Source organism: Lynx canadensis, chromosome B2, assembly GCF_007474595.2.
Source record: "Lynx canadensis isolate LIC74 chromosome B2, mLynCan4.pri.v2, whole genome shotgun sequence".
Lineage (NCBI taxonomy): Eukaryota > Metazoa > Chordata > Mammalia > Carnivora > Felidae > Lynx > Lynx canadensis.
The window spans coordinates 146889724-146915156 of NC_044307.1; the positions used below are offsets into that span (position 1 = coordinate 146889724).

At 38.1% G+C, this 25433-nt stretch overlaps 1 protein-coding gene across 1 annotated transcript in view; it reads left to right on the forward strand.

The window, feature by feature from the left end:
* PACRG (parkin coregulated) overlaps positions 1 to 25433 on the forward strand; it is a 503647-nt gene that overhangs the window by 154443 nt on the left and 323771 nt on the right. The window lies entirely within an intron of this gene.

Here is a 25433-nt window from a genome sequence, read left to right on the forward strand (position 1 = left end):
TTTAAATCCTTTGGAAAAACAAATTGGCCAAAATAGCTACTGCATTTAGGATATTTTCATAATATAACCATATATATACTATATACACATACATATATTTGTATATCTCTCCTGGTACACATATGTTTGCCAGGTTTCTAGGTATGTAACCAGAAGTGGAGTCTCTGCATCAGAAAATGCCCGTCTTCAACTTCATTAGTTATTGCCAAATTCCACTCTGCTCAAATTCAGGTTAATCCAAGGAGTACTTATCTGCAGAGATTACAAAGGTGTGGGGAGATGGCAAACTAAGTGACAATGCAGTGACATAGGGCTAGTGGCCGCTGAGCTTTTAACACTCTTAGCCCCAAACGGTGATTGATAGAAGGGAAAAAGTATACTTGGACATGGAGGTCAAGTAGAAACAGATGCCTTGAGAAGAGGAGTAGCCTGTTTTGAGACCTGGAAGAGAGGAGCCAGGGGAACAAATACCACCTTTTCTCTCTCCTCTCTCTTTTCCATCTTTCTTGCTTTCTTGCTTTCTTGCTTTCTTATGGGTGGGTGGGGGGGGGGAGAAATAAAAAAATATTCTCCTTCCATTCTTGTTCTAAAGTCCCCCATTTGCCCAATAATACTGGAAACCAGAAAGTATTGGAGTTCATTGATGTTGTCCATATGAGTCCGCTTCTCACAGCAGAGAGCAGAGACTGGGAGGGAAAACTGAATGTGTCCACTACAAGATCTGATTTACTGGAAGTATCTCTCATGTGTTGCTACTGACTGCTATTGAGTACTTCCAAGCATATTTCCACCATTTTTTTTACCTAGCCTCTCTTCCAGTGTTGAACTCCCAGATTCCTTCCAGTGCCTTGCTGCCACAGATAATGCTACAATCATATATATATATATGAATGATTGTAGCATTATCTGTGTGTATTATATATGTGTGTATATACATATATATATGTGTGTGTGTATATATATATATATATGTGTGTATATACATATATATATGTGTGTGTGTATATATATGTATATATATACACATATATATATACACACACACATATATATGTATATACACACATATATATACATATATATGTATATATATATATATATGATTTTCTCATATATATCTTTTCTCACATATATATCTTTTCTCATATATATCTCTTCATGAACTTGATGATTTCTTAGGGCTGTCTACCTGGAGCAGAACTGATTGCCTTAAGATCATATGAATACTTAATTGACCTGAGTAGTAGTCTTCCCTCCCAAAAGCAGCACACAGGTGTTCTTTCCCCTATCTCCACATCCTTGCCTACATTTAGCAGCTTTGCAACTTCTGCCAATGGAATAAGTGTAAATGAAGATACATATATATAATATGATACTTTCATATAACTGTTAAGCATGGAAACCACATGCATTATTTATACATATGTATGCAGTAAAATATTAAAAAAAAACTTAGTTGAAAAGGTAAATTGGGAATGAGCTCAAAGGCGATTTAAACTCTATATAAAGTTTTATGTGTATAAAACTCTAGAAGAAATATGGCAAAATATCAACACTTAAACCTATTGCTCTGATGTTAGTCTCTAGACTTACTTGTATATTCACATTATGATTTTTACAACTTAACTGAAGTAAAAATGATATGCAGTCATTCACACTAAGTTAAAGTGCACATTTTGATAAATGCTGACATATGTATAACCCACAAACCATCACCACAATCATGATAATAAATGCTCAGTCACCTCCAAAACTTTCCTCTGTCCCCGTTGGCAACCATCCCTCACTGTGCATCTGTCTCCAGGCAACCACTTACTAGCTTTCTGTCACTGTTGATTAGCTTGTATATTCTACAGTTTTACATGAATGTGATCACAAAACACGTACACTTTTTATTTTCATTTTCTTCTGTGCCCTCTTTCATTAAATATATGATTTTCATGTGCAGCCTTGTTGTTGCATGCATCAGTCCTTCCATTTCTGAATAGTGTGTTACTGTATAGATATACCACAATTTGTTCATCTGTTCACCTGTTGATTGTTATTTGGACCGTTTCCAGCTTTTACATTAACGTGGCTATGAGTATCTGTGTACAAGTTTTTGTTTGGACACATGTTTTCATTTCTTTTGGGGAAATATCGAGGAGTATAAAGGCAGGGTCTTATGGAAAATGGTATCTGTTGATCTTTTTAAGAAATTCCCAAGTAGATTTCCAGTCTAGTTGTACCATTTTACCTTCCCATTATCAGTAGATAAAAGGGCCAGTTGCTGTACATGCTCACTAACCATTTGATATGGTTATTCCTTTTAATTACAGCCAGTCTGGTGGATATGTAGTGAGATCTCTTTGGGCATTTCCTTGATGACGAATGAAGTTGAGAATCTTTTTATGTACTTCTTTGTGTACCTTTGTATCTTCTTTTATAAAGTATCTTCTCAAATATTTTGCCCATCTTTATTGAGTTAATTATCTTATTGATTTTGTAAGTGTTCTTTACATATTAGAGAAAGAATGGTTTGTCTGATATATGTGTTTTAAATATTTTATATGTATGTGACAAGCTTTTCATTTTCTTAAAGAATCCTTTGAAGAGCAAAGGTACTTAATTTTGATGAAATCTAGTCATTTCTTTCTTTCATGTATTGGTTTTTTGTATGTTATCTAATAAATCTTTACCCACCTCTGAGATTACCTATGTTCTTTTTGTTTTCATAAAAGTTTTATATTTTTTTTGTTTTACATTTATGTTTTTAAATTTTTTAATGCTTATTTGTTTTTGAGAGAGAGAGATACAGAGCATGAGCAGGGAGGGGCAGAGAGAGAGAGAGAGAGATACAGGATCTGAACCAGGCTCTAGGCTCCAAGCTGTCAGCACAGAGCCCAACGTGGGGCTCGAACTCTTGAACCACAAGATCATGACCTGAGCCAAAGTAGGATGCTTAACCAACTGAGCCACCCAGGTGCTCTGTTAGGTTTTACATTAATGCTACGATCAACTTTTAGTTATTTTTGTGTGTAATATGAGTTATGAGTTGATGTTCATTTTTGCCCACACAGATAGTAAGTTGATTCAATCTTTTGTTGAAAAGATTACCCTTTCCCCATCGACTTGTCTTGGCATCTTCATCAAAACTTCATTGACTATATACGTATGGGTCTGTTTCTAGACTGTCTGTTCTATTTCTTTGATGTATATGTCTTTATTTTTACCAATTTCAACTGTAGCTTTATAGCAAATCAGGTAGAGTAAATCCTCCAGATTTTGTTTCTTATATTTTGGATATCCTAAGCCCTTTGCATTTTTTATAAATTTTAAAAATTAGCTTGCCATTTTTTTTTCAATTTTTTAAAAATGTTTTCGTTTATTTTTGAGAGAGAGACAGAGTGAGCAGGGGAGAGGCAGAGAGAGATAGGGAGACACAGAATCTGAAGCAGGCTCCAGGCTCTGAGCTGTCAGCACCAAGCCTGATGCAGGGCTCAAACTCACAAGCTGTGAGATCATGACCTGAGCTGAAGTCAGACGCTCAAGTGACTGAGCCACCCAGGTGCCCCTAGCTTGCCAATTTTTATAAAGAGAAAGAGAGAGAGAGAGAGAGAGAGAGAGAGAGAGAGAGAGAGAGAGAAAATGCTGGCAATTTATTAGAGACTGCGTGGAATCTATAGGTCAACTTGGGAAGAATTGCCAGTTCCAATCCATGAACATGGTATATCTTTCAATTACTTAGATCTTCTTTGATTTCTCTCAGCAATGTTTTGTAATTTGCAGTGCAGAAGTCATGAATATCTTTTGTTAGATTTGTTCCCAAGTATTTGTAACTTTTAGCATTACTGTAAATGGAATTATAAAAATGTTTATTTTCCAATATTTTATAGCTTTGTATTTATATAAGAATATAAATAATTTTATATTAAGTTTGCATTCTGCAACTTACTGATTTTATTTATTATTTCTAATAGTCCTATAGACACATTGAGATTTTTTATGAAAGCAGTTAAATGTCTGAAATAGGAACAATTTTACTTCTTCCTTTTCTGATCTTTATGTCTTGTATTTCTTTTTCTTTTTAATTCAGTATAAATGTTGAATAGGAGTGATGAAAGTGGGAATCCTTGCCTTGTCCTTGATCTCAGGAAAAGCAATTCAATCTTTTACCATTGCAGCATAATGCTGCATATAATGGTTTTTCATAAATGCCCATTAATCAGCTGGAGAAATTCCTTACTATTTTTAATTTGTTGAGAATCTTGGTTTTATACAATGCTATTTCTGAAGATATTTTTTTCTTTCTGTTTCCATTTTATATGGTGAACTACATTGATTGAGTTCAAGCGCTAAATAAACCTTGCATTTTTAGAGTAAACAGCAACTTAGTCATAATGTATGACTCTTTTCATATATTTCTGGACTTGATATGCTATTTTGTTTAGGATTTTTGTAACTATTTCATGAGAGATATCTGTAATTTTCTCTCTTTAAAAAACCTTTTGGTCAAGTTTGTTATTATACTAGCCTCCTAAAAATTGTTGGGCAGTGATCTCTATTTTCTGGAAATGTTTATGGAGGCTTGGTGTTATTTCTTCCTTGAATGTTGGTAAAACTTACTAGTAAAACTATCTGTTCCTGGCAATTGCTTTTTTGGGAAAGTGTTTCATGGCAAATTCACTTTTGTTAATAGATAGAGGGCTATTCAGATTTTTAGTATGTTCATGGGCAAAATTGTGGCCACTTCTACTGTTCAATCTATCTGCTTCATCTAATTTGTCCATTTTTTTGGCATGAAGTTGCTCACAGTGTTCTATTATTATCATTTTAATAACTATAGAGCCTGCTGTGATAACCCTTTTTTTTTCCTTCCCAATATTGATGATATGTGTTCTCTTATTTTCCCTGAGCAATGTTGTTAGAGGTTTGGCAAATTTGTGATTTTTCAAAGATTCAGCTTTGCCTTTGTTAATATTCTTTATTGTCTGATTCTATTTGATTGATTTCTGCCTTATCTTTATTATTTCTTTCCTTCTACTTATTTTAATATTACTGTCTCTCTTATTTGTCTAGTTTCTTAAGGTAGAAACTTTGGTTAATGATTTTAGGTATTTCTTTTCTAATATAAGCATTTACAATTTAAGTGTCTAAGCATTGCTGTAGCTGCAACCCACACATTCGATATGCTGTATTTAGTTGTCACTTAATTCAGTGTTTTCTCATTTCCCTTGTGACTTTGTCTTTGAACCATGAATTGTTTAAAATTGTGTTACTTATTTCCCAGGTATATGCAGTTTTTCTAAATATGTTGTTATTGCTTATTTTTGACTTAATTTTGTGGTTGTCAGAGAATACCCTCTGTATGATTTTAATGACTTTTAACTGTTAATGACCCACATAAACATCTATCTCAGAAATATACCATGTATGCTGGGAAAGAATGTGCATTCTGCTATTGTTAGATATAGTATTCTCTATATGTCAGTTATATAAAGGTGATTGATTGTGTTCAGATCTTACTCAGTTTTTGTGTATTTCTATCAGTTGCTGAAAGAAGTCCTAACCCAGTTATTCAGAAGTTTGTGGTAGGAGAATGGGTGACAGTGGTCAAAAAGTACAGATTGTGGTTTTAATCATTACATATCCTCAAGCAAAGCAAGGTTTCACAAGAGCTGGTAACTTTCAGGAGACACAATAGTTGATATCTGTCAAAGGACACAGTGAGTTAAGAGATCTGAGTCCTATTCCCAAACCACAGATATGTGGCCAAACCACAGATCAGCATTGGTTAATGTATGACACTCCCAATAAAAGTTCCAGTTTCTCATGTTGGTCTATTTCTTCTATCCATACTAGCTTGTCTTCTAATTTTCTGAAAAAATTATAATTCTCAGAATGCTTTAGTTTTTGTCTCTATCATAGAATAGTTTAATTATGGAGACCATACTTTCCAAATTACACTATAGATTCACTTCTGGTGTTACTTTTGCCTGTTTTTGTTGTTGTTGTTGTTTGTTTTTCGTTTAGATTTTAATTAGTTAACATACAGTGCAATATTGACTTCAGGAGTAGAATTCAGTGATTCATCACTTACATACAACACCCAGTGCCCATCACAAGTGACCTCCTTCATACTCATCACCCATCTAGCCCATCCCCCACCCACCTCCCTCCATCAACCCTCAGTTCTCTATTGTTAAGAGTCTCTTGTGGTTTGTTTCCCTGTCTCCTCTCCCCGCCCCTTCCCATATGTTCATTTGTTTGGTTTCTTAAATTCCACATATGAATGAAATCGTATGCTATTAGTCTTTCTCTGACTGATTTATTTCACTTAGCGTAGTACATTCTAGTTCCATCCACATCATTGCAAATGGCAAGATTTCATTCTTTTTGATGGCTGAATGGTATTCAATTATGTGTATATGTGTGTGTGTGTGTGTGTATACCACACCTTTTTTTTAATGTTTATTTACTTTTGAGAGAGAGAGAGAGAGAGAAGCAGAGTGTGAGTGGGGGAGGGAGGCACAGGATCTGGAACTGGTTCCAGGTTCTGAGCTGTCAGCACAGAGTCCAATGCAGGCCTTGAACTCACAAACCATGAGATCATGACCTGAGCTGAAGTCAGGTGCTTAACTGACTGAGCCACCCAGGCACCCCATACCACATCTTCTTTATCCATCCATCAGTTGATAGAAATTTGGACTCTCTCCATAGTTTGGCTATTGTTGATAATGCAGCTATAAACACTGGGGGCTTTTGCCTGGATTTATGGTTAGCCTCATATTAGCTGTGCTATTTTGAGAAAATTAAATTAAGGGTATTAATGGTTTCACATATTTGGTTGAGTTGAAGGAATCTTGAAATAATACACATAGAGCACTTTTCTTGGAACCCCGAAATGCACAGTAACGGGTAAGGCTGTTCTCATCTTCAGCCTCAGCATCATGAGCATCTCTCGGTGCATCTGGCCACTGCCAGTCTCCCTGGCGTCTGCTTAGAATTTGGGGATATTTACAGTCTTGACACATGGTCCCACTTCTGAGTTGAAAAATACTTTCAAGAAGTAGGACTCTCAAAGATGTACAGGGTCTGCATCCTGGCCCTCTGTCTCTGATTCAGAAGACACATATCTTCAGGTCTATTTTAGAGAAAAATTGGAAGTGGATTTGGGTTCAGGAGACAGATATTATTTTAAATCAGAATGCACACCCTACTGCTAAATTTTTGAATTAAGAAAGCATTCATATCTATCTGCCTTCTCTACCTTTAGTCCTTTTCTTTTACAATCCAAGTCAACATCTAGCTTCTTTAAATTCTTATTTTTTTTTTGAAAGCTGAAATGGCTTTATTAATATCAGGCAAAGTACCCATTAGAGCGAAAAGTATTACCAGGGTAAAAGAAGGTCATGTCTTTTAAAAAAAATTTTAATATGAAATTTATTGTCAAATTGGTTTCCATACAACACCCAGTGCTCCTCCCAACAGGTGCCTTCCTCAATGCCCATCACCCACCCACCCCTCCCTCCCACCCCCCATCAACCCTCAGTTTATTCTCAGTTTTTAAGAGTCTCTTATGGTTTGCCTCCCTCCTTCTCTAACTTTTTTTCCCCTTCCCCTCCCCCATGGTCTTCTGTTAAGTTTCTCAGGATCCACATAAGAGTGAAAATATATGGTATCTGTCTTTCTCTATGACTTATTTCACTTAGCATAACGCTTACCAGTTCCATCCACGTTGCTGCAAAAGGCCATATTTCATTCTTTCTCATTGCCAAGTAGTATTCCCTTGTATATATAAACCACAACTTCTTTATCCATTCATCAGTTGATGGACATTTAGGCTCTTTCCATAATTTGGCTATTGTTAAAAGTGCTGCTATAAACATTGGGATACAAGTGCCCCTATGCATCAGCACTCCTGTATCCCTTGGGTAAATTCCTAGCAGTGCTATTGCTGGGTCATAGGGTAGATCTATTTTTAATTTTTTGAGGAGCCTCCACACTGTTTTCCAGAGTGGCTGCACCAGTTTGCATTCCCACCAACAGTGCAAGAGGGTTCCCATTTCTCCACATCCTCTCCAGTGTCTATAGTCTCCTGATTTGTTCATCTGAGCCACTCTGACTGGTGTGAGGTGATATCTGAGTGTGGTTTTGATTTGTATTTCCCTGATGAGGAGTGACGTTGAGCATCTTTTCATGTGCCTGTTGGCCATCTGGATGTCTTCTATAGAGAAGTGTCTATTCACATCTTCTGCCCATTTCTTCACTGGATTATTTGTTTTTTGGGTGTGGAGTTTGGTGAGTTCTTTATAGATTTTGGACACTAGCCCTTTGTCCGATACGTCATTTGCAAATATCTTTTCCCATTCCGTCAGTTGCCTTTTAGTTTTGTTGCTTGTTTCCTTTGCAGTGCAGAAGCTTTTTATCTTCGTGAGGTCCCAATAGTTCATTTTTGCTTTTAATTCCCTTGCCTTTGGAGATGTGTCAATAAGAAATTGCTGTGGCTGAGGTCAGAGAGGTTTTTTTCCTGCTTTCTCCTCTAGGGTTTTGATGGTTTCCTGTCTCACATTCAGGTCCTTCATCCATTTTGAGTTGATTTTTGTGAATGGTGTAAGAAAGTGGTCTAGTTTCATTCTTCTGCATGTTGCTGTCCAGTTCTCCCAGCACCATTTGTTAAAGAGACTGTCTTTTTTCCATTGGATGTTCTTTCCTGCTTTGTCAAAGATTAGTTGGCTATACTTTTGTGGGTCCAGTTCTGGAGTCTCTATTCTATTCCATTTGTCTGTGTGTCTGTTTTTGTGCCAATACCGTGCTGTCTTGATGATTACAGTTTTATAGTAGAGGCTAAAGTCTGGGATTGTGATGCCTCCCGCTTTGGTCTTCTTCTTCAATATTACTTTGGCTATTAGGGATCTTTTGTGGTTCCATACAAATTTTAGGATTTCTTGTTCTAGATCTAGCTTCTTTTAAACACATAATGTCATTGGAGCTCTGTCTGCCCACCTCCTTTGCATTCACTCTTACACACGTCTCTGTTGCTTTGCCTACTGTCTCCTTCTAGGGATGATTACTGCAGCAAAAGTGTTTGTAGATAATGAGATTTTCTGAAAATGTGGACAAAATGAAATATATTTATATCGGTAGGCTTTCACTCATGTCTATGTAATCATTCCTGTCATCTTTAGACTGATGTACCATTTCATAAATGGCACATGTGTTGACAAGATGCAAACTATGTGCTTATCTGATCTAGTTATTTAAATGACCTAAACACCATCATCAACCTTTTAAGACACAGATAGACAAGGTATTAATTGTCCTTGGCATTTTGTTAGTAGACTCTACAACATAGTATTTTTTGAACACTAGATATTTTAATTTAGTAAATTTAATAAATTAGAAATTGGTTTCTCCTCATTGTAGAAAGAAGCTGATTGTCATAGGTGTTTTCTTCCTGGATTAAACTCATTAAAAATGTGTTCTTTTAGAAAATTTGATAACATTTTTAGTGACTGTTAACTAATAGTAAATTAAAGTGTAACACCTCTGGAAGTTCATGGGACATCCATCTGGATACCAAATGAACTCACAATTATGTATATGACAGTAACGAATATCAAGCCAATTTATAATAATACACTTGAAATAAAGTACTTCACAAGTTTATGTTCCCATCAACTTTAAGAATGAGACATGAATATAGCTTATTGGAGCAATTGTAGGCACTCAGTGAACTGCTCTGTGCACCAGCCTGCCTTTTGTTTCCTGTTATTTTAGGCACTATTACAATGATTTTGAAAACTGAAAACTGCAGTGACAGTATGGTGAGAAGAGGTGTGTGTATTCAAAAGAGAGGTGCTGGTTTATAGATATTATTATGGGAAACATATCATGAGAAACTGTCATGTTTCAAAAGAAGTTACAACACATGGTATTAATTCATTATTAAACAATTAGAGAATAAAAACATTCAGTGGAATTAACTTGTGAAATATGCAACCCTAAGCCCTGCTTGGCCAACTGCTTAGAAAGTAAACTATTCTATTCTACTTTCAAATATAAATTCAGTTCTTTATGTTCCCCTTCCATATCACAAAAGAATAATTTTACTGAGTTCACAGGTTGTCTTATTAAATTTAATAATTAATATGGTAGTGATCTGGGGGACAAGGCTGATATTACAAAGGTAAGAGAATCCAGGGACACTGACCCAGAGCACATAAGACGTGCAGCTGGATTGTTCTGGCCAAAGAGAGAATCAAGCTCTGTAGAAATGCAAGTGAGGGAGAAGAGTTAGTTGCAGATTTAGCATCTGAGACAGGCCTTAAAGAATGGAATATTGGGACAAATAACAGTGTAGGGGGTGTATTGTAGGTGAAGAACACAGCATGGGCAAATGCATGGAGACAGAAAAGTTTCATTATGTTTGTAGGAAAACAAAGAATTTGTGTGTGTGTAGAAATCATGTCTGTGGTTTGTGAGAAGTAAGCACGAAGAGGTAACATACATGGTCCCTGAGAAGCCAAGGCCTAAAGTGATCAGATAAGAAGTTTGGGGTTAATTCATGAAAGTGGCACGTGAGCACCCGGTAAATGACAGAAGCGTTTTGAGTCATTCCTCTTTCCAGGCTGTCAGCACAGAGCCTGCTTGGGATTCTCTCCCTCTCTGCCCCTCCCGCACTCCTTCTTTTTCTTTCTCTCTCTCTCTCAAAATGAATAAACAAACCTTAAAAAAAGTCAGTGTGTTCTGCATCCATAAGCTATAATTTTATGAAACTAAGCCATGGACATGTGTCTGTTGTGCAGGGGTGACTTCTCTACAATGCCAAAGCACCATGTGGCCCATAGAGTGAATGTAGGCTTGGCCACAACCGACTCTTCCAGCCACACCCCTTACACTCTGGCCTTTTTGCTCCTTCCATCTCACCATCCTTCTGTCCAAACACAGCTCTCATCGGGCTGCAGGTGTTTGCTCTTATTTACTGAATGAAGGCGGTGGGCTGGGGGGGGGGGGGGGGGGGGTGGGGGAAGAGGGATGAAGGGAGAAAACCAGGCAGGAAGATAGGACCTCTGCCTCTGCCTCTGCCTTGCTAGCCATATCATCTCAGGCAAGTTAATTAACTCCCTGAAGCTTGAGTGTTTTTATATGCAAAACGGGAATGATAAGATTGTTATGAAAATTTAAAAATGAATGTATTACAGTATCTTGCATTACATCAGCCCGATTTGCAGTAGCTACTCAAAGTTGCTCCCAGCCTGGTCACCTTACATTCTCTTCTCCCTTTGGTTCCTTACTAGCATTCTTGGATGGGTTGAGATTACCTTCGTGCCTGGTGGTTACAGACAGTTGAATCCGTGACAGAACTGGTACATTTCTGGTGTTCATTTCTAGCACTTGCCATGGATTTGAATCAGTCCAATCAAATTCCCTTACCTGGTCTCTTCTATCACTATTGGCAAATATTTTTAAAACTGTTGGGTATGGAGTGTGGGCAGTGAGTGTAAAATAGAACAACTTAACGGTTCATAGTATGAAAATACTATCTTGGCCTCATAAGTACTCATGAGTAACCAGCTACAGAGCATCATCATATATAAGCACATAAAAATTCTCTGTCACTCTCAGTAGAGTGCAGCTATTACAGAGAAATCAATTTGGTTACCAAAATTAGTATTTTTAGGCAGCCAAATAGAAGGTAAAGTTCAGCAATCCACATTTAAATTAGAGCTTGTTTTTTATTCCAGATAATAGGTAGAACAAAAGCTCTTATTTTTAAACTCTATGGAAATGTGCAAATAAATGCTATTCATATCGTGTCTGCCTAAGGCTTTCATAAAAACAGAGTTAATTTTCAAAATAATGTATCTGTTATATTTTATGTTCATGAGGATAATTTGAAACATACATTTCTATTCAGGGACTTTTGAACTAAGCAGTGGAACAAACGGCAATAATTAGCTGATCCACAAACCAAACTTGAATGTTAATGTGTTTTTACATCATCAAATTCTTGTTACAGAAACTTGTTTGAGGAACTTAAACCATGTCTTGTACTTTGCACCTACATCAACCAGCCCTGCGGTGTAGACCCAGAAGGGACAGGGCAGGGAGTGCACCAGGCTGACCCTGCCCTGGAGCAGTCTTTGTCCCTGTCACAATAGACCAGGCTTCAGGCCAGGGCCTGGGTGAACTCCCCACCCCCACCTCCCCCACCCCCGTTATTTCCTCCAACACACAAGGCCGGTGATAGAGAGGAGGAGCCAGTGCCTGACAGGGGGGGCCTGACCACACCCCACACCCCTCTGCATCTTCCCTCTGGACCTATTTTCCTTATTGCATATGCCTGGCAGTCTTTGTTATGAGATGCTAAATCTTGTGAATTTTACATGTTTGGGGCCAGATATTTTTGTATGCCCTCAAATATTCCTTAACTTCTTTTGGGATGCAGTTAAATTACCTGCAAACGGTTTGATCTTGCCAGGGTTTCTTTAAATTTTTCCCGGGCAGGCTATGAGCACAGTAAAGTCTAGGGCTGATCTTTCCCCTCCTACAGAGCCAATACCCATCTGATTCCTCCACCCAATGCCTGTTGAATCATGAAGTTTTTCTACTCTGTGGGACAGAACACAATCTACCCCAGCCCTGTGCCACAGTAAGGAGTGTTTCCCCTGGGTCCTCTTGGTTTGGATGGGTCCTTGGGCAGTTTCCTCATTTCCACGTGCAGATCGATATTGAGCTGAAGACTTTCTGCAGGTTTCCAGAGCTCAGTCACCCTCTCTCTCTGAGCAGATCTCTCCTTGCCTCAGTCCCATGAACTGTAGTCACCTTGACATCTCAAGATGCATAGTTCTGCCTTTCCAACTCAGCAAGACTGCTGGCTTGGCCTAGACTCTCCTGCTCTGCACCTGGCATTGCCCTGTAGGGCACCTTCAGGGGGACCACTGTCCTGTGCTGCCGAATGCCCAGGGTCTGGCAGCCATTGTTGTCTATAAGCTATCCTGCTTTTTAGTATTTTCAGGAAGGAGAGTAAATCTAATTTCTGTTACTCCATCTGGGCTGGTGGCAGAGTTGAATTGGTCTGGGGATGATGAGGAATTTAGAGAGATTCAAAATGTTCTCCATATTGTCAGTTATTTTTTTTTAATTTTTTAATGTTTGTTTATTTTTGAGCGAGAGAGAGAGACAGAGTGTGAGCAGGGGAGGGGCAGACAGAGAGGGAGACAAAGTAGCCAAAGCAGGCTCTAGGCTCTGAGCTGTCAGCACAGAGCCCGACACAAGTCTGGAACCCATGAACCACAGGATCATGACCAGAGCCGAAGTCAGAGGCTCAACCAACTGAGCCGCCCAGGAGCCCCATGTATTGTCAGTTGTTTTTAAACAAAACAAAGAATGGCACCTTGTCAACATGTCTGTGAGTGCATAGAAGGCAAGACATGCCCGGGCACTGTGTAGTAGACTTTTGTGGTATGATATTGTTTGTGAATGAGGAGGCTTTTAGGGACGACTGGGGCCTTCACAATTTTGTCAACTGATCCTTCAAACAAAACAGTGGCCCGGAACTCAAGTGGTTGCCTCGCACTGGTTTCACACTTTATTCAACGCGTCTGTATCACATTGCTAGGTATTCTCCAAACTCTATAGATCTGTTTACTAGGTATTCAAATGAAGAGAAACATAAGACTATCATCTGAGAGAAATTATAAATATTCCAGAACTATCATGACCCAGAAGAGCAATGATACCAAAATGTAATCACTAGAGGTTTCAAGTCTAAAGTTCTGCAAAGACAAAGAAAAAATTCTGAAAAGTTAGAGATCAGAGAAAATTTGAGGACAGTATAAAATTAATGTTATGATGGATTGGAGAATATACGGCCAATTTCAAACTTCAAATTCAAAGACTAGGAACAAAATAAAACATATTTAACAATTACTGTTTTTCGAAAGAACAAACTATCACTAGTGGCCACATATGCACAGGATTTCCATAAGCTTGCTATAAGTACCATCCCAGACCTCAATTTTATTTGTGAATGTATTAATTTAAACTGTTTTTGTTATTCACTCAACATGATTTTGTTGCAATGCTCTGTGTATCTCTAATCTGTTATATATGTTGTGGTTTTGACCTGGTCAATTCCCTAGAGCAAGTGTTGCTTTGTAATCCTTAAAATTATAATTGGAATTGGGGATGAGGGGTCATTCTGGCCCGGAATCCCACCAAGCAGATGACATTGTGGAAGACTTGCCATAAAGGCCTCACCAGTTGATTGTCTCCATAAGAATTTTATTCTTTGGGGACACCGGGGTGTCTCAGTCAGTTAAGGTCTAACTTCAGCTCAGGTCATGATCTCGTGGTCCATGGTTTCCAGACCCACATTAGGCTCTGTGATGACACTTCAGAGCCTGGGGCCTGCTTCAGATTCTCTCTCTCTCTCTCTCTCTCTCTCTCTCTCTCTACCTATCTCTCTTTCTCTCAAAAATAAATAAACATTAAAAAAAATTTTTTAAAGAATTTTGTACTTTGGTTATGTACAGTGTATATTGTTTTTGTTAAACATGGGCCTAAATCTTGCTTCTATTAATAGGCTATTTTAAGAAAGATCCCTGCATTATACCAAAACAAATTATTCATTTGAAAAGTATAGATTGATAATTGTTAGACAATTTCTTGCTTTTTAGTTTCACTGTGTAACCTACTCACTGTCATGTTCCTACTAAGATGAGAATTTATAAAATATTTTAGAAATCATTCATCTATAATACTGAGGTGTTGAGTATAAAAGAAAAGAGAGAAGTCAAGGACGACTTCTAAGTCATGGGTGAGTGGTGTGGCTGCAGAGGGGGACATGGGAAAAAGGATAGGTTTTCAGGTGAGAACAAGCTAGATGAATTGAATTTGGAATATGCCAAATTTGTAAGTGCCAGTTAGAGGAGCAGAGGAATGTATTGATTTAAAGCTCAAGAGAACATCTGGGCTGGAGTTACCATCAGAATGGATGATGAAGTAGGGGCTAGACTGAGCAGAGCAGTGTTATCTAATAGAAATATAATGTGACCCACAAAGGTAATTTTCAATTCCTCTAATAGCCACTTGTAAAAAGCAAAATGAAACTGGTGAAATTCATTTTCATGTGATTAGCCCAATATATTCAAAATATCTTCTGAACATTGATGATGTGGCAATAGCCACATTTCAAGTGCTCTTGGCCACATGTCGCTATTGGCTGCTATTCTAGACTGTGCAGGTATAGACTGAGAAAGGAGAGTTGTGAACATGCCTTGGAGAATCCCAGAATTTAAAGAATGGGGAGATGCAGAGGACCCTAACACGGAAGTTAAGAGGGATCTTTCTAGATCTCAGCTTGTCCATGAGTAGAGACTGGCATCTTAACGTCTACCTCCCAGAAACCACTTTCTCAAAAGTATGAAACATTCCAGGTCAGGTCTGAGAGATAGTCTCCTTCCATCACTGACCCTGTCCTAGCTCCCAAAACCCGTTTCCATTCTGAGAAAGGGCATCTTCTCTCCAGGTTGCTAGTGAATAGGTGACCGTTCAACCTGAGATTTACCAACTATCTTAATCCATGCAGTACAACATGGTGGCATCCCAATAACAATAACTGTGCACATTTAGTGACATATCCTTTTCTCAGCTGGACCCAGTCTAGCAAGTGAGAATCTGGGAAAAGTATAAGACAATATCACTCCCTTGCTTAGTTCCCTGTGGCTCATTTGCAGCTATTATACCCAAAACCTCATTTGGGTCCCAAGCTATCACCACAAGAGACCCAAGGTTCATGGAGAGGGAGGGGAAAAAGATAGTCAACTAAGCTTCCTTTTGGTCTTTCTTTTTTTTTTTTTTTTTTTTTTATTTTTTTTTTCAACGTTTATTTCTTTTTGGGACAGAGAGAGACAGAGCATGAACGGGGGAGGGGCAGAGAGAGAGGGAGACACAGAATCGGAAACAGGCTCCAGGCTCCGAGCCATCAGCCCAGAGCCTGACGCGGGGCTCGAACTCACGGACCGCGAGATCGTGACCTGGCTGAAGTCGGACGCTTAACCGACTGCGCCACCCAGGCGCCCACCTTTTGGTCTTTCTTTATCTCTTACTCTTCCCTCTCTCGTTCTACTCTACTTTCTCCTCCTGTTTTGTCTTCTCTTATTTCTTTTGTTTTCTCCTATTCTTTGTTCTTCTTTCCCATTTATTAATCTCTGTATTTTCCATTTCCTGTATTTTATTTTATACTATATACATATATGTCACCATTTAACTGTGTTGGAGGAGTAGTTTTTTCAAAAACTATTTTTGGCATAATAAAAAAGACCCGTATTTTGGGGGAGTTATTTTCGCTTAGCTGATTCTAACAGGAACTGGAAATGCACGTTTCATGATCTGTTATATTATTGAACACTGTTTTATGTGCTGGGCTTTTATCTTATTTTTATTTAGGCAGTATTTTAAATCCATAATTACATTTAAGTTGTTAATTTGCAAAATTTATCTAGTGCCTGCTGTCAGTCTTTTTCCTCAAATTAAGAACCAGGCAATAAATTAGTTCATACTGGTAATTATATTTTCTGAAATTATTGAAGCAAACCAAAACTAGAATGTCAAAGTATTTTCTCAAATGAAGCTGCACCAAACCCATAATTTAAGTTTGTTGCTAATTCTAATTGCATATAAACACTTCTTATAGTAGCCATATGATAGATTTCTCTACTTCTGGATCATGGATCTGGAGCGTTGGAATATTACACTTGAAAAGAACCATCAAGAGCGCATCTTTCAAATACCTCATTTTACAGATATTTATGCTGAAGTTCAGAGAGCTGCCCTGATATGTGCAAGGTCACACAGCAAGTTAGCAGCAGAGGTAGGTTTAGAAGAGAAGAAGAGAGAGCCCAAACGTGACAGGCCCTACTGTGTTGTGTTCTAGGCAAGACAGGGACTAGATACATCCCCCCCACACCACTGGTTCTTGGACTCCTTTTCATTTCCCATGTTCTAGATCTGGCTTCTTTAGTAGGAACTCCTCTATGCTTTCATTCTCTCTCTTTCTTTCTCTCCCACCATCCCTCCCTCCCTCTCTCTCCCTCTCTCTCTCTCTCTCTCTCTCTCTCTCTCTCACTGAGTCAAGAATGAAGCGAAAATAGTAAGGAGACTACTTCCCTAAGAATTAGGTAAGATCAGAAAGGAGTTTATTCCTTTAAAAGCCTTGAAAATAATACCTAAAGATTCTCCCTGCTCAGCTCCCAGCCTGGACTAATCACCAGGACTCTGGGCGGGCCTCATTTCTCATCATTGGCGGACTCAGGTAACTGTTTGTCCCTCTGCCTGGGTTTTGTTTTAGTGGGTTGCTTTGTGGATTTTTAAAAATATCATGAGGTGGTGAAATGTTATGAAGAAAGACAATGACAACAACCATCATTTTATTGCTTTGGCACACAGGACCATTTCTCTCACAAGCCAAGAGAAAGAGTTTTTATTAAACTAACAGGAACTGGAATACACACTATAAAGAATGTTTTAGGAACTCGGGATTTGTTTTTAAATACAACTACGTGGACAAATGTACACATCCTTAATGGCTACAGTGAACCTGTGTCTCTTTCAGCCTACGTGTGCGACTGTGTACACATGGAATCTCCCACCTGGTGTCCTCATGTTGTGCAGCCTTTTAGGTCACCCTCTCTTTTACTAGTAAGTAGGGTCGCTCGAGCCCTAATCACATGCGCTGTGAGAAATGTAGCGGCTCTTTTTCCTCCTTCCTTTCTCCAGCACCTCCCGGGTTTTACATGGGGTCATTTAACCTCTTCAGGCTTCCTTTCTCAGACTTTCTGCACAGGATAGCTTCTTTCTTTCATCCCCCTAAAGTCCCAGGAAACGAAACTTTTACTGAAGGTTTGGGAAAACATGTGGAGGTTAGAGCACACCACAGGAAAAGGAACTTGAATTAAAATTAAATATTAGACACCAGTCTCCAAAAACTCACCCATGATTCCCTGACATCCAAAGGGAATTTTTTTTTAATTGTTTGCCTGCCTGCTATGTGTCCTTCAAGCCTTTTGGATATCTCAACTCTCCTCCAATCTAAAATCCTTTCTTACCCTCTGTGTAGCTGCAGATTTGAATCCCAGTGGCTGCTCTTTTCCCTGTAAAACATCTGAATTATCTGACTCTGAGCTCACACGAGATTAGGCCCCCTTTGCAGAGCCAGAATCGAAGCTTCAATAACCAGTGTCCTGCTGCTTGTCAACTCTTAACACCAAAAAATATAAAGTAATTAATAAATAAATAAATAAATAAATAAATCGATCCATCCATCCCTTGGAACTTTAAAATTATAATTTGTTTTTTAACATGATCAAATTACTAGGCAGATTTCTTTAGTTAACGGAGGGGGTGGTGCTGGGGAGGGATAGAAAGAGTTATTCTCCCCTCACACCAGAGAGCATTGTATACAGTTTGGAAAAATTATCAGCCAATACCACTCTCAATATCACTGTCCATTCTTGATCTCTGCTTCAAGGAGACAACATGAAACAAGGTATATGTATCACCTACTCTCTTCACTTTCCATCCATTTTCCCCTCTTTATCTGGATATTTTGTACTGACCAGTTTTCCCATTTGTCAGTCATCTGTTCAGGATGGCTAATCAGCTCCTAAACCTACCTATTAAAGTCCTAACTTCAAATTATAGTGGTGTTTTTCAGGTCTAGAATTTCCATATGATTATTTGTATATGTTCCAGTTCTTTGATCAAATTCTTCACATTCTCCTCTCTTTTGTACATACTAAGTATAATAACTTAAAGTCCTTGTCTGACAATGATATCTAGTTCACCTGTCAATCAATTTTAGTCTTGGCTTTCAGGCATCGGGTCCCAGTGCTGGCATGACTGGTAGTAATATTTGATCAACTGCCCAATTTGAGTATGAAAGTTTTGAGGCTCGGGATGATATTTTCTCCAGAGATATTATACACTTTGAAGTGGCAAATAATGTACGGACAGATCCATACACTAGGCAGAACCTCAATCAGATTCTTCGGGGCTGTGATTTAAACTTCGTGAAGGCTGTTCTGTTTCCAGTTCCATTTACTCCTAGAGCTTAGCTCTTGGGATGGTTCACCCGAAAGACCAGGGCTTCTACTCGTCATCCATCTTTCGCTAGACCCTGCGCCCTTCACATCTCCAGCATTGCTGTAATGTTTACCTTTATACTTAGATTTTTAGCCTCTTAACAAACTGCGTGCATGGTGTCTAGGCCTATATCCTGGGAAGGTGGAGCTGAGGATATGGCACATGCCTCAAGGGGAGAGTGCATGAGATCTTGGGCTCACTTGCCCGTGCTTCCCTTTTCTCCAGAATTTTGGAACTTCACGTCCTACTTGCCAAAACAGCCTGAATTCCAATATTTTCCCCCGACCCAGCAGACAACTGGTAGAAGCTCTAGGCCACTGCTCTGTGTTCAGTCTCTATTCCCTAAGAGGTGAATTGGAATATCTCTCAAGGAAGAGAATCGTTGGTGAATGTAGGCATTTTCTTTCTTTCTGGAATCTGGCCACTCAAGTCCTAGATGCCTCAGGTACTGTCTGATGCCTTCAAACAGCTTGTTTTACCATTTTATATAAACGTTGTATTTGTTTTGAGTAGCACGGTTAATTTGATATGATACCCAGAAGTGAAAACCCTTTCATATTAATTAAGTTCTTTCTGCTTGCCTCTAGTCTTCTTGCCCTAAATACACAGAATAACATAGTTCTGAAACCTCAGTTTGCTAAGCCACTAACCTCTTTTGTTTTTTCTTGGTGAGAAGTATTCAGGGAGATTAATGCAAATATAATCCCTGTATATATGCCTGTCTTTTATATTCTGTCATTCTCCTGCCCTTGGAAATGTTTACACTGGTCTTGCAGAAATTTGAATTTCTCTTGTCAGTATTAACAGTTTTTACCGTTTTACTGCTTAACATCTTAGTTTGAACATATTTTTAAAAATTAGAGCTTATAGATTCATGACAAAACCTCCTTATGTTTTTAACCATTCATGTATCCCCACTAATTCTTAATTTTGTGTATATGGGTGTTTGCAGATCACAGTGAACATACCATAGGAATACTCTACAACACCTTGGCCACAGCACTTGAGATGAACTAGAGTTCCATCAGCAAATGAAAGGATCCTACTCTGCTAATAATACTGTGTCAAATTCTTGGTCCATAATGGATGGAGAGGCCCAAGTAACTTGTCACTTCATTTTTCCTCCTTGCCTTGAACATAGTCATTTAAATTTCTGTTAAAACAAGTATATATAAATGTGTGAGAAGAAGCATAAAAGCTCAAACTTCAGAATAACCTTAGTCTTGAAAGAAGATTTGGTGTGTGTATATATATATATATATATATATATATATATATATATATACACACTTAAAAAATACTGTTGTTTATGGTTTTTTTTAATGAGGTATAACTTACATACAACATACATTTGTTTCCAGTGTGCAACATAATGATTGGATATTTGTATATACTGCAAAATGAGTACCATGATGTCTAGTTACCATCTATCACCATATAGAGTTACAAAATTATTTTTTCTCTTGATGAGAACTTTTAAGATTTACCCTCTTGGCCACTTTCAAGTACGCACTAGAATGTTATTGACTATAGTCACCATGCTGTGCATTACACCCCATGACTTATTTCTTTTATAACTAACTGGAAGTTTGATGTCCACTGTTGGATGAATGGGTAAAGATTATGCGGTATACATATATTACAAGATATTATATACATACATAGTGGAAGACTCCTGCTTAGTCATAAAAAAAGAATGACATTTTGCCGTCTGCAACAACATGGATGGGACTTGATGGTATTATGCTAGGTAAAATAAGTCACACAAAGACAAATATCATTTGATCTTACTTATATATGGAATCTAAAAAACAAAACAAAACAAAACAGAGATAGAACTGAATGGCAGTTACCCATGGGGGGAGTAAAGTAGAGGGGGATGGGCAAAGTAGGTGAAGGGGGTCAGGAGACACAAATTGCCAGTTACATTATAAATATGTCATGGGAATGTTTAGTTTTATATATATATATATATATATATATATATATATATTAATTAAGAAGCTTTAGGGCTTCTGGGTGGCTCAGTCAGTTAAAGCATCTGACTCTTGATGTTAGCTCAGGTCATGATCTCACGCTTTGTACGATCAAGCCCCACGTGGAGCTCTGCCCTGACAGTGCAGAGCCTGCTTAGGATTCTCTCTCTCTGCCCCTCCCCCACTTGTGCACATGCATGCACGTGCTTGTCTTTGCGCTTTCTCAAAATAAACATAAAAAATTAAGAAGTTGTAGTACCCATCTGTATGAACACAATCATTTTGATTTCTGTTTTTTCGTTGAACGGTTTTCTTTCTGTGATTTGAGTTTTCCTAATAGGAGATACAATTGTGGGAAAATAATTATTAAACATGAGTGAGCAGATTGTATTTTGTACAGGGAATCGCATGCCTCCTCTTTCCCAAATTAAAAACGCACTAGGTTTGGAAACATCTTCATTATTCAGTTTTTTCTCATTATTTTAAGACACAATCTTTTCTAATATATTTGTCCTTTATGAATAAATTAAAGGAAAAAGACCACAAATATCTCATTATTCCTGGATTTAATCCATTATTCCTGATTTTTTTTTAAGTTTGTAAAATATATATGGGAAAGCATTCAATATAAGCACTCCAAACATTCTTCAAGTGTGGAAAAGGCTAACAGATAAAAAGACAAACCCAGACAGAGTAAGGAAGACAAGCCACTAGGTGGAAATAAATAAAATTGCTTCAGCTCATGGAGAAAACAAGTAAATAAACAGTGGGTGAACAATATACAGCTTTTAAATTTATATAAGAAAAAGAAATTCAAGCTGGAACAGATGGCATGTTTAATTTTTCCCTGAATAGATGAGATGATGGATTTTGTCCTCTTAAAGAGAAATTGAATCTTTCATGTAACAGTGATAGCTGGTGGTGTTGATTTCCCCTGTAAGCTGGGTGGCATTTATTTATATTCTAATTTGTTTAACCCCAATTCATCAGTTACTGGGTTGCAAACATTGCAGAGATAACAATTCAGTATTCTTTCAACGGACAGTTTTTAAAAAACAAGTCTGTTCAGCCTCTTGCCCATGTAGCCTCCCCAGAACTAGCAAGAGAGGTGGGAGATTTCTCCAGCAGGTAAACAGGTTTCCGGCCTCAACCCCCAACCATTTTTGCTTTGAGAGTCCAAGAATTCTACTCTGCTTTCTAGGTTTCTGCTGATAATTCCTTGGAGAGAAATACTCTGTGCGTTTCACAAGCCTGCGAATGAGATCTGTTGTTAAGCGAGTGTCAGTATAGCACCCCCATAGCAGAACCTAAAGACATGGGGGTGATGATTTGTTTTCTGTGTTCTGCTGAGAATCCTTAAAGGTGGAGAATATTCTCCAGTAAATGATCTCTTCCCTTTGTATGTTATGAGAAACTGTTAGTTACTAACCTTGTCTCTTATTATAGGACAGTGCTAAGGGGAAAATCATTTTTAAAAATTACACAGTACAGTTCAGTTGTAGGTCATGAAATGGTTTGAACTTTTTATATCCAATTTTTTGCCTTCAGCAGCTCAAGTATTCAAACATGAGAACCCCTTGCTGCTATCCAGCTTACTGAATTTTCATAATATAACCTTTCCTCTTTAATGCAAAATATCCTAAAAAACTCTTCTATCAGAAACCACTTTAAAGAAACCTAAGGAATTGGGGTGGTTCAACAGATAAATAGCAGTGTTCCCCGTGGGGAGTGAGTCCACATATCTTGATCGTATCTCTTAAGTCTCTTGTGAACAGAGTCCAGAATACTGAACTGTATGAATAATTCCACTGTTCAGCATGATTGATAGTCTTGGCTCAGGAGAGTCCCAGAGTTGAACTAACAACCACACTAAATTGTATCGCATCTTTAAAGGAGATAGCGCTGTTTAGCGAGGGCCCAGTCACGCGAGAGGGTCATGACAGGGAACACACCCACCTGTAGCCTGTGACCGGCTAGAGGATGCTTTCCAGCTCCACTCCTGGGCTCATCTCGGAACCACGCTGTGTAGCTGCAATTGCAACAGATGATTTATATCCTTCTCTGGGGCTGCTTCTGGCTTTGACATTTTTGCATGCGATACTATATCTACTGATAAATACGTGAATTTTTCTTGCTAAATAATTTGTCTCTAGCAATGATAAGGAATACCTGTATTTTAAATACGTAAGAATATTCCTATGACTGTAGTCCATGTGCATTCTTTGGCATCCAAAAATTCATTGCATTGATTTACCGGCTATTTAGCTATTAAAAAAAAATTATAGGGGCACTTAGGTGGCTCAGTTGGTCAAGTGTCCGACTTCGGCTCAGGTCATGATCTCGTGGTTCATGGGTTCAAGCCCCGCATTGGGCTCTGTGCTGACAGCTTGAATTCTATGTCTGCCTCTCTCTCTGCCCCTCCCCAGCTCACACTCTGTCTCTCTCCCTCTCAAAAATAAAATAAAACATTAAAAACAAAAAGAAAAAGAAGTTTAAACATAGATAGTGATGAACGCTAGGGAATCCAGTGGGGTTTACTGCTTTAATTTAAAGAACCAGGAGTGTCATCGCTGCACTGAAAATATACTTTCCTTGTAACCTATATTTAATGAATTATGTTTTTGCCTTTTAGATTCTATGGTAACAGTAGCTAAGGAGGGGCTCCAACAGAAAAAATGTAGTAAGTATAGCTTTAGCAAACAACATCACTTTAATACTTTTGAATTCTTATTAAGCTTTTGCTGAATGACGTCTCAAAATTTCCAGGCTTAATTAAATTCCTTACCTGATACAGAAAGAGCTTATTTTGAATGTATGGTACATAGATGAATCAGTGGAAGAAAAATAATTTAAAAGATTATAAAATAATTATTGTTATTTTTTTTAAGTTTATTTATTCAGAAAGAGGGAGAGAGAGAGGGGGAGAGAGATTTCCAAACAGGCTCCAAACTGGCAATGCAGAGCCCAATTCTGGGCTCAAACTCACAAACCATGAGATCATGACCTGAGCTGGAATCAAGAGTCAGACAGACGCTTATCCGACTGAGCCACCCAGGCTCTCCTATAAAATAATTATTCTTAAATAAAATGAACTTTTTTTTTTCTGAAATGTAACTTAAAGCAATGACTTTTATTTAGTAAAAATAGAAAATGTAAGGTAAATTGCTCCTCAGAATGTTAGGGTTTAAATGTCCTTGAGATTATTCTCTGTCAAGCTAACATATCAGATAGTGGTGATTTTCCTCTGGAAATGTCTAGGGCTGCGGTATTACTTGACTGGCAAAGCTTTTTCTCCTTCTCTCTCTCTGTCTCTCTTTATTGTTCCACTACCAGATGTCAATCATCCATGATTAAACAGGAGAGATTGGTGGAGCATTCTATTTTCAGGCATAAATTCACTTTTTCACTAACTCTGTAGACTTTATGGTGCATCTATAGGCTGTAGTTTTGTTTTGCCTCTACACACAGGCAAAAAAAACCACCACACAACAACAACAAAGAACCCAGAAATTGAAAATAATTATGAACTTTTTTTTAACATTTTATTTATTTTTGAGACAGAGAGAGACAGAGCATGAGCAGGGGAGGGTCAGAGAGAGAGGGAGACACAGAATCGGAAACAGGCTCCAGGCTCTGAGCTGTCGGCACAGAGCCCGACGTAGGGCTCAAGCTCACAGACTGCGAGATCATGACCTGAGCCAAAGTCGGCCGCCCAACCGACTGAGCCACCCAGGTGCCCCAGAAAACAATTATGAACTTTTTGATACTACCCTTACAAATTCTATTAATGATGAAGGTCAACAAAGGGGAAATGTTGCTGTAGAATATGAATTTTTATTTTAAAAAGTTATAGGAGAACTAACTAGCTGTAACCTCACTATTTTTCACCTAGTTTTAATTAACTAATTGAAAAATAAATAAAACCATATGAAATAATAATTACTTTTCCTGCGTATAAGTGTATTAAAGAGGGACATTCATCTTGCAAAAGTGTGCTTGCGCATCGTATATGATAGTATAATCTAGAAAGTTAGAGGTTGATTAAGGGTTTCATTTTGCACATGTTGCTACTAAACTTCTCGAAGCACTGATCTGTTATAATGTATTTTAAATTAATTTTTCCACTGTACTAGAACGAGAAGGATGGCTGGGGGACTTAATTGTCACACTAATGAAGCAGGCTTTGGTGAAACCCCTGACCTTTATGTTCAACACGAGAAACATAGGTAGTGTGTAGAAGTTTATCTCCATCTTCCTTTTCCTAGGCTTATAGGCTGGGGAAAAGCTACAAAATGTCCTGATTTTTAAAAAAAATAACCCTGAGTTTCT